The 9,171-nt window shown below is 41.9% G+C and overlaps 1 non-coding gene across 1 annotated transcript; it reads right to left on the bottom strand.

Annotated features, from left to right (window-relative positions):
- Window positions 1–8,533: 8,533 nt before the first annotated feature.
- LOC120360578 (small nucleolar RNA SNORD78) lies at window positions 8,534–8,598 on the bottom strand. The gene has a single exon (XR_005577041.1). It is a non-coding gene; the product is annotated as a small nucleolar RNA SNORD78 (small nucleolar RNA).
- Window positions 8,599–9,171: the final 573 nt, after the last annotated feature.

Genomic DNA, 9,171 nt, shown 5'->3' with positions numbered 1-9,171 from the left:
GCTTTTTTGACATAGTTTGGAGTTCTGATTATATGGTACATTTTTCTACCAATAATATAGGGTTACCAATAAATAGAATATGTTTTCTAAAAATAAATTTTATTACAACAAAATAAAAATTTTAATGACTTATTAACACAACCTCCAGTATCACCACTATTTGGAAGATAACACAGAATCACAAGTATCATTTAATTTCTTGCCCTTTTCACTGTTGTTCTGGTATTGGTGGGAAAATAACAGGAAATGTAGTTCATTGGGTAGGGAAACTCTAACTTTCCCTGTCTGTCCTAGTGACAAGCTGTATGTTCTGTTTGTGTGCAGCTGGGAGGAGTCATAGCCAGAGAAATGCTGGCAGAATACACTTTTTAGATAATGATGTCCTTCGTTATCTAACTTACCAATGTCTAATCAATCTCAGAAAAATAAAAAAATTCCCTGCCACCTGTTTAGGTATTAGTTGGCAGGTGTTTAATAGACCTTTTACAGGACTCTTTTCAAGAGAAGAGAACAGTTTGGCACTCCGACAAAGTGGTGTCCTCTCAATACAAAACTGAACTCTCGTAATGAAACACTGGACTTTTGTCACTTCTAAGCACAGCTTGAAGGATTTTGCAGAGAATGGGCAAAGGTAGACTCATATCTTTGCTTTCCTCCCCAGAACTGAACTCAGGGGGTGCTGGCCTGTGGCCAGTGGAAGTGAAGCTTTGCCTGCAGTAGAGCCTACAAATGCCCTGTGAAGTATTATCACTAATAGAAAAGGCTGCAGCCCCTGTAGTTGAATTAGGAATCGATGCTGGCTCTGGCACCCTGGCCATTCCTTCTCCTCTTCAAAGGCTTGAGGTGGGGGACTACTTTATTAAATGTTTTTTAAGTTTAATCAAACAAAAAGCAGTGGCATATTTTCAGTACAAGGAAATTCTCTTCTATGCCTCTTCCAGTTGTCGCAGCATTCATTAATACATTCACTAGTATTGATGATGTACCTGCTTGGTGCCTATCTAGTACAAGGAACTAGGGATTCAGTGTTAGACTAAGTTCTGGCTACATGGAGATTTATACAGCAAAGTAGAGAGATAAATATTAATTATGTAAATAATAGAAATGTTTAATTACAATTATAGAAGGTATAGGCCAGGTGCAGTGGCTTACACCTGTAATCCCAGAACTTGGAGAGGCTGAGCCAGGAGGATGGCTTGAACCCAGGAGTTTGAGACCAGCCTGGGCAACATAGCAAGACCCCATCGCTACACAAAAATTTAAAAATTATCCAGGCATGGTATTGCACTCCAGCCTGGTGACAGAGCAAGACCCTGTCTCAAACAAAAAAGTGTACAGAATCTGTAAATGAATAATGGCAGGAATGGAGTGAACTTAAAGAGGAGCTTCAGGGAAGTTTTGTACTTATAAACAATCCTGAACGTTCCCCTTCCACCAGGCGCCAAGGGCACTCTTCTCCCTGCTTGGTAATGCCACCACCTGAAATTGGCACAGCATTTTTAGAAGGATTCCACCCTATCTTAGTTGTAACATAAGGAGTCCAGATCTTACGATATTTGCTTTTAGGACCAGAAAATTTGTCTTCCCTTTTTTTAAATAAAAAGCAAAAACTTATTGAAGTATAATTGGCATATAAAAGGCCATACATATGTATACCTTAAATATGGTATACATCTCAATGAGCTGCCTTCCTTTCTTAAAACAAGTGTATATAGTTTTTGAAGGGCAGGGGTGGCAGGACACCACACAGTTCACTTCGCTTTTCAGAGGAGCCATTCTATAGGAGCCACAATCTATGAGACAGTCCCTAAGTTTGGCCACTGGCAGCTCTGCCCATAGGCTCCTGTTTCCTAAACGGTACTTGGGGTTCAATCACTTAGAACTGGTTGGTGTTAGATGCCTTCAAACAGTATCAAGGGGGGTACTTCTTACCCAAATTTCTGTTGACTATTAACCCTTAATGATTTCCTTGAACTCTGAAAAGTTCACGGTCAATTGATTTAAATGCTACATTCCATACCACTGTTTGCAAACAGGAATACTTCAAAAGAGAGTTCCTGAGAAATGCTGACTCATTTAACAGACTACTGGGTTTTGAAGCCTCAACAAAACAACAGAAAAAGAGTTGTGAGGCCAAGTATACTGTGAATCTGTATGTCCTCTTGAATTTATGTTGACATCACCTGGACCAGACATGGGGGTAAAACAAGTTAGTATGTATCAGATTTGGCTTAATAGTATTTCATATCTTTCCATGAAGTCTGCCAAATATGGGTGAGTCTTCATAAAGTCAGAAAGAACTTGGTTTACTTGTGGTGGTTTTATTTTTTCTCACCAGTAGTCAGCTGGCTTGACAGGATTGGCTTTTTCAAGGGTTCAGAAAGATGAGCTGGAACTGTCACAGGGACCTCATTCTTAGCAGTACAGATTTAGTAATTTAATAGTAGGAAGAGTTCATTCTCTAATTCCTGGCCAGCAAAGTCCCAACTGTTTGACATTTTTTAACATAAAGTAAGAAGTCATATTCTTTCTTATTATCTGTAATACTTTCTCTGTCTCCCCTGGTCTCTACTTCAACCAGTAACCAAACTCTCAAAGTTGCTAATGGCAGCAAACTCCAAAGTGCCCTTGAGGCCAACATTCAATAGTTATTTCCATTCACCTTGTTGAATGAAAGCCAGAGTGGTGTCCTCTCGCTAGGATTTCTGGCAGCACTTGCGTCAGTAATTGATTCCAATAAAATGGTCTCTTTATCAACTGAATCCCCAAACAAAGACTGTACTAACAAAAAGCTCCTTTCATGAAAAAATAGAAGGCGGAAGAAAGAGCAAGCCCCTGGAAACCAGTTTTCAAAAGTCCTCTAACTTGTGACTACAACACGAAGAAGTGGCCCCCTTAAAGCAAGGGCTCTGGGTATTCCAGGTGGTATCCACTGGGCCACAGGGAAGGCCGAAGCCAAGGGGGCAGAAGAGCAGCAGGCCAGGAACCATCTGCCTCTTAAGCCTGGCCTAGCCTAGCCGGCGGTGACAGTCACTGCTGAAGTCAGGGAAATAAATCCCTTCACTCACAAAGCCGATGGCAGATCTCCGTTTTTCATCCTTGTGTCTCTGCACATAAAACATATAAACTGTCCCAGGTAAGCATTACCTTTCTTGTGGAAATTCATGGGATTATTTGCTGAGAGTTAATCCTGAAAAGTTTCATCCCATAGTTTCATCCACCCCCTACTCCCACTTCTGTGGGACTCCTGATGGTAGAAACTTCCCCAGCCCCATCTGCTGTCACTGTGAGGTCTCCTTCATTCACTCCTAAGATTCCAGGCCCTGGAGTGAGAGTGCCTGGATTTGAATCCTGCCTTGGCCCTAACTGTGTGACTGTGCAGAAGCTTCTTACCTACGCCTCAGTTTTTTTTTTACTGTAAATGGGAATAGTCATAGTGCCTACCAAATGGGTTTTATTGTGTGTGACAATTGAATGAGGTGATTCATTTGAGGCATTGTGCCTAGCAGATACTAAGTATGCAATAATACTATTATTACTTTTATCCCCAGAGACTGTTGGTCTTCGCTAATATGCATTCTCTCCTTCCTTGGTAATGGAATTTTCACTGGACGCCTGGAACACAACAAAATGTGTATTAAAGCCAGGCAGCAGTGCATGCCTGTAGCCCCAGCAACTGTGTAGACTGAAGCAGGAAGATCACTTGAACCCAGGAGTTCCAGTCCAGCTTAGGTAACACAGCAAGACCCTTTTTGTTTTTAGAAAACAAAAGAGACCAGTCGCGGTAGCTCACACCTGTAATCCCAGCACTTCGGGAGACCGAGGCAGGTGGATCACTTGAGGCCAGGAATTTGAGACCAGCCTGGCCAACATGGCAAAACCTATCTCTACCAAAAATAACAAAAATTAGCTGGTGCAGTGGTGCACACCTGTAGTCCCAGCTATTCAGGAGGCTGAGGCAAGAGGATCTCTTGAGCCTAGGAGGTAGAGATTGCAGTGTACCAAGATCCCACTGTGTCCCTCCAGCCTGGGTGACAGAGCAAGACCCTGCCCCAACAAAATGAAAAACATTTTCCAGACTTACTAGGGACTAGATGTGCCATGCGGCTAGAATTTAGTTAAATTGTAGCCAAGGGAGTGGGAAGGGAAGTAGAATCTGACATTTCTGGATTAGAACCTTAAAGGAAGGGCATATCATCCTTCCCCATTCCTGCTGTTTAAATTGCACATATAGAAGCCAAATTTAGACTGTGCAGACCAGGGCAGCAAATCCGATGTGGCACAGCAGCACAATAAAAGTCTGGGCCCCTGGTGACTTCAAGAAACAGGGTCATATAAAGGAGAAATAAACCTCTGTCCTGTTTAAGCTACCATTAATTTGGGGGCTCTGATACATGCAACAAATCCTAAAGACCTTCCTTATCAAAGCCTGGACAGCCGTAGCAGCACTGGGGGCTTGTTAGAAATGCAGAATCTCAGATCCCTCCCCAGACTGATCGAATCAAAACCTGTGTTTTAACAGGATGGTGTCCAGGTCATTTACAGGCAAATTAAAGTCTGAGAAGCATTGTCCTACATAACACACCTACGAAGAACAAATCAGTCATCAGAAATGGTGTTTCTACCCCCATTGGGTTGTGCCTTTCCCATCAGCCTCCTGCTGAGCTCTAGTGGGAGAGGAAGGAATTGGGGATTTTGTTGGTGCTTGTGGTTTCGCCCAACTTCCACAACCCTATTTGTTCCTGCTGGCAGGCATGACTTCCATGTCACCATAGCAACTACAGAGCAGAAAAAAGCCACAGTCATTATGGGCTGCTCGACGAGGCGATGGCAATATAGGTCACCCTCCCAGGAGTGTGCGGTTTTGAAGGTCTGTAACTGCCCCAATGGCACATGCACTTGTGCCCTTCGCTGATTGACACCCTTCGCATGCCCAGGTAGCTAAACTCTCCCATTCTGTTAACCTTTGGGCTGAGTCTGGTTTAGTTGCTTAAAGTTCAGTCAACCATGGGATAACCTGCCCATTTTGAGCCTTTTCAGAATGCTTCTGGAAAACTGCCAAGTAGCCCAGCATGAAAATTGGCTAGAGTAGTTTTAGGGGAAAGACCTACTCAAAGGAACCACACGGGTGTTACATGAAGCTGCGTAGATAATGTAAAGAAATATATTTTTTTCAATTTGCCATTGAAAAACTGTAAGTATTAGCCATTTCAGTACTTTAAAATGAGGTTCTCCACTTTGGAAGGATGAGGCAGGTGGATCACTTGAGATCAGGAGTTTGAGACCAGCCTGGCCAACATGGTAAAACCCTGTCTCTACTAAATATACAACAATTAGCCAGGCATGGTGGTGTGTGCCTGTAATTCCAGCTACTCGGGAGGCTGAGGCAGAAGAATTGCTTGAACCCAGGAGGCAGAGGTCGCAGTGAGCCAAGATCGCACCATTGTACTCCAGCCTGGGTGACGGAGCCAGACTCTGTCTCAAAAATAAATAAATACATTAAAATTTTAAAATGAAATGAGGTTCTGCCTGAATGAAAACTTGAAGATGTATCTCCTAGAGTTTAATTCAACTGTTTCCTTCAGCTTAGGCCTGTTACCTATCAGGCTTTGGTTATGATGGAAACCTCTGGTTACTGTCCTGATGATAACCCTTCATCTCACTGAAGATGGTGTTTAAATCGCTCATCATCTCCACCTCCTAGAATGTTGTGAAGATTATGTAAGCATGATGCCTAGTGATTCCTGGAGATAAATATGCATAATCAGAGTTTGCTATTAGTTTATCATCAAGGTAGGAAATTCAGTTGAAGAGAGCATTTTCATCTCTGCCTTAGAAGTAGGTGACACATGAATTCAAGTCTACACCTTCCACTTATCAATCCTAAATAACTACTGTTCTTTAGAGGATTGTATGCTTCCATTTCTGAAGATAGAAGATGATATTCAAAGTGAATTGGGCTGGGTGCAGTGGCTCAGGCCTGTAAATCCCAGCACTTTGGGAGGCCAAGGAAGGAGGATCAACTGGGGTCAGGAGTTTGAGACCAGCCTGGCCAACATGGCAAAACCCCATCTCTACTAAAAATATAAAAATTAGCTGGCATGGTGGTGTGTGCCTATAATCCCAGCTACTCAGGAGACTAAGACAGGAAAATCACTTGAACCAAGTGGTGGAGGTTGCAGTGAGCCAAGATCGCATTACTGCACTCCAGTCTGGGTGACTGAGCAAGACTCCATCTCAAAAAACAAAAAGTGAATTAGACAATATAAGTAACAATAGTAATAGCTCCAACTCTATGCCAGATGGGCATTTGACTTGTATCACAGCCAACCAGGAAAGTGAGTTATTTCTATTTTACAGATAAAGAAACTGTGAAGTTACACAATCTGTCCAATGTTACCCAGCCGGCAGGAGACAGGGGCACTGCTCAATCAGGCAATGTGCATATTTTATTGAATCCTCACAAGACCACTAACAGAAAGGCTTTATCGTCATCTAAGAGATGAACAAACCTAGAGAAGCTGACCTGTCCCTGTTCTCACACTGTAAATAGCAGATAGTCTCCGATGCTCTTCCACTAAAATACCCAGCAGATGACTGGTGCTCTGTCAGCAATTCAAAAAGATGTTTTGAAATCTGTGTTGACATCCGGTTACATAAATATGCCCCAAGCTAGGATTTCTCTTCATTCTTTAGCGTTTAGAGAGAAGTTTTGATGTGTCTCAGCATCCGTCCTTAGCGTTTCAACTTGCTTCCTCTGTTAGGCTGTTGACAGTCGTGAAAGGGCAATCCACCCAAGGTCATGAAATTATTTTCCCTCACTAAATGTTAAAAGCATGACCGTCTTTACTCATGGTCATTTACTCAGAAATGAGAAAGCTCTGTCTCAGCTGTTTGATGCAGAGTCAGTGTGGTAGAGAGTGACATTCAACAGATCCAGAAAGGTGGGTGCAGGAAAACACTGTAACATTTTCTAGGCCCTCTGGGCAGATGTGACTTTTCTTTCCAGCATGGCATTTCAAACACGGATTCTTCAGCTGTTACCAACCCATGAGGCAGCAGGCGTCTGCATCGCCCTGACCTTTATTTTTACTGGATCTTTTTCTTTTTCTGTCGATGGTCACCGTACTCCACCATCTGGGCTGGGACAAGAAATCAAATATTTGCGGTCCGTAGGGAGGAAGGACCCAGTTTCACATGGAAGAAACTGCTTAGAGAAAGAATGAATAAAGTTGAGGACACTGACATTCCCACCCTTGCTGGTACATGTGTATGTACCCCTTCCAGACTGGCATTTCATTCCAAAACCTACAGGAGGTTTCACTTTTTTATTATTTTTTTTATTTTTACTTTTTGCCTACCTTCCTCCCTTATCCATTGTAATCTATTCTAATTCCTCAACCCAAATGAGCTCAATTTGGCAGAGTACATTTCAAACAAAACATGACTTGTCAGATGAAAAGCATTTGTGTGTCTTTTATATTTTTGACCCCTTGTAAAAGTGTGCAGAGCTTTTATGGGATAACTCAGTATTACATACAATCAACATAAGCAGAATCTTCCCATTCACTAGGACTAAAATTATAGTCAGTAGTGACTGAGAAAAGAATGCCGACAGAGCAAGGAGCTAAGAGGAGGCCAGGAAAGATGTTTTAAAATATTGTAAACAGTTATTCTTTTATTTACAGAATAAAATTAGCCCAATGACACATTCTAAGCATAGCCTCAGTTCTTCTGCCAGCCAGAGCTAAAGCCATTGCAAATAACACGTGTGCTCAACTGCAATGAATGGAGACCTATTGCAGTTGCTTTTGAGAAGATTACAAGAGGTTCTAAGTTGGTTCTATGCATACTGAAGGTTTTTTTGTTTTTTGCTTTTTTGAGAGTCTCGGTTTGTTGCCAGGCTGAAGTGCAGTGATGCCATCTCAGCTACTGCAACCTCTGCCTCCTGGGTAGAAGCGATTATCATACCTCAGCCTCCCAAGTAGTTGGGACTACAGACTCCTGCCACCATGCCCTGCTAATTTTTGTATTTTTAGCAGAGATGGGGTTTCACCATGTTAGCCAAAATGGTCTTGATCTCTTGATCTTGTGATCCACCCACCTCGGCCTCCCAAAGTGCTGAGATTATAGGTGTGAGCCACCACGCCGGCCATACTGAGTTTTTAGTTGCTAAAATCCTCCTCATTGAATGAAACTAAGTTGATTTTCTTAGCGTAAGACTTAGCTCCCTCTGTATAAAAAGCCTCCTGCCAGCAGCACGACTACTTGCTCTTTGTCATTAGAACTGGGAAGCTGCAGAATATGGTGGTTAGAGTTTAAGCTACTGGAACTGCCTCCTTAAAGGCAAGTTACTTAACAAGAGTGGGTTTTTGCTTTCTCATCAGTGAAAAGAGGTTAATGGTAATATTTACCTTGTAGCATAACTCTGTGTATTAAGTGAATTAACACATAATTGCTTAGGACAATGCCTGGCATGTTGAATGCTTAATACACTTAAGTGATTTTTTTTTTTTTTTTTTTTTTTATTTTTTTCTTCAGTGTTAACTTTGTCTACATGCTCAATTCAGGTCAGACATTTGATCAACATCATTACACGATTTTTATTAATAATATTTTTATAATAGCATTTTTGAGGCCAAGGCAGGTGGATCACGAGGCCAGGAGTTTGAGACCAGCCTGACCAATATGGTGAAACCCTGTCTGTACTAAAAATACAAAAATTAGCTGGACATGATGGCACACACGTGTAGTCTCAGCTACTTGGGAGGCTGAGGCAGAAGAATCACTTGAACCTGGGAGGCGGATATTGCAGTAAGCCGAGATTGTGCCTCTGTACTCCAACCTAGGTGACAGAGTGAGACTCCATCTCAAAAATATATATATATTTCTACAATATTTGAGAGATGTATCCATCGTTGAAACCTGGAAAAAAAGCTATTCAAATAGAAGATGATACAAGAGATGAGGAAATAGACACTCCCAAGTAAGAACTAATTTTGCCTTTTTCTCAAAAGACAGCGAAGTCAAGTCACTGGTGACTTAATGTGTCACAGACAGCTTTCTATTCATGTATTAATTTGTATATTTTGCTTAGTAAATCAGGGTATTCAGACATTGTAATACCAAGAACTCTCCTGGGTTAGATTAGGATTCTTTGTAAATAGTTCT

Source organism: Saimiri boliviensis, chromosome 11, assembly GCF_048565385.1.
Source record: "Saimiri boliviensis isolate mSaiBol1 chromosome 11, mSaiBol1.pri, whole genome shotgun sequence".
Lineage (NCBI taxonomy): Eukaryota > Metazoa > Chordata > Mammalia > Primates > Cebidae > Saimiri > Saimiri boliviensis.
This window is presented reverse-complemented; position numbering and strand designations above follow the sequence as displayed.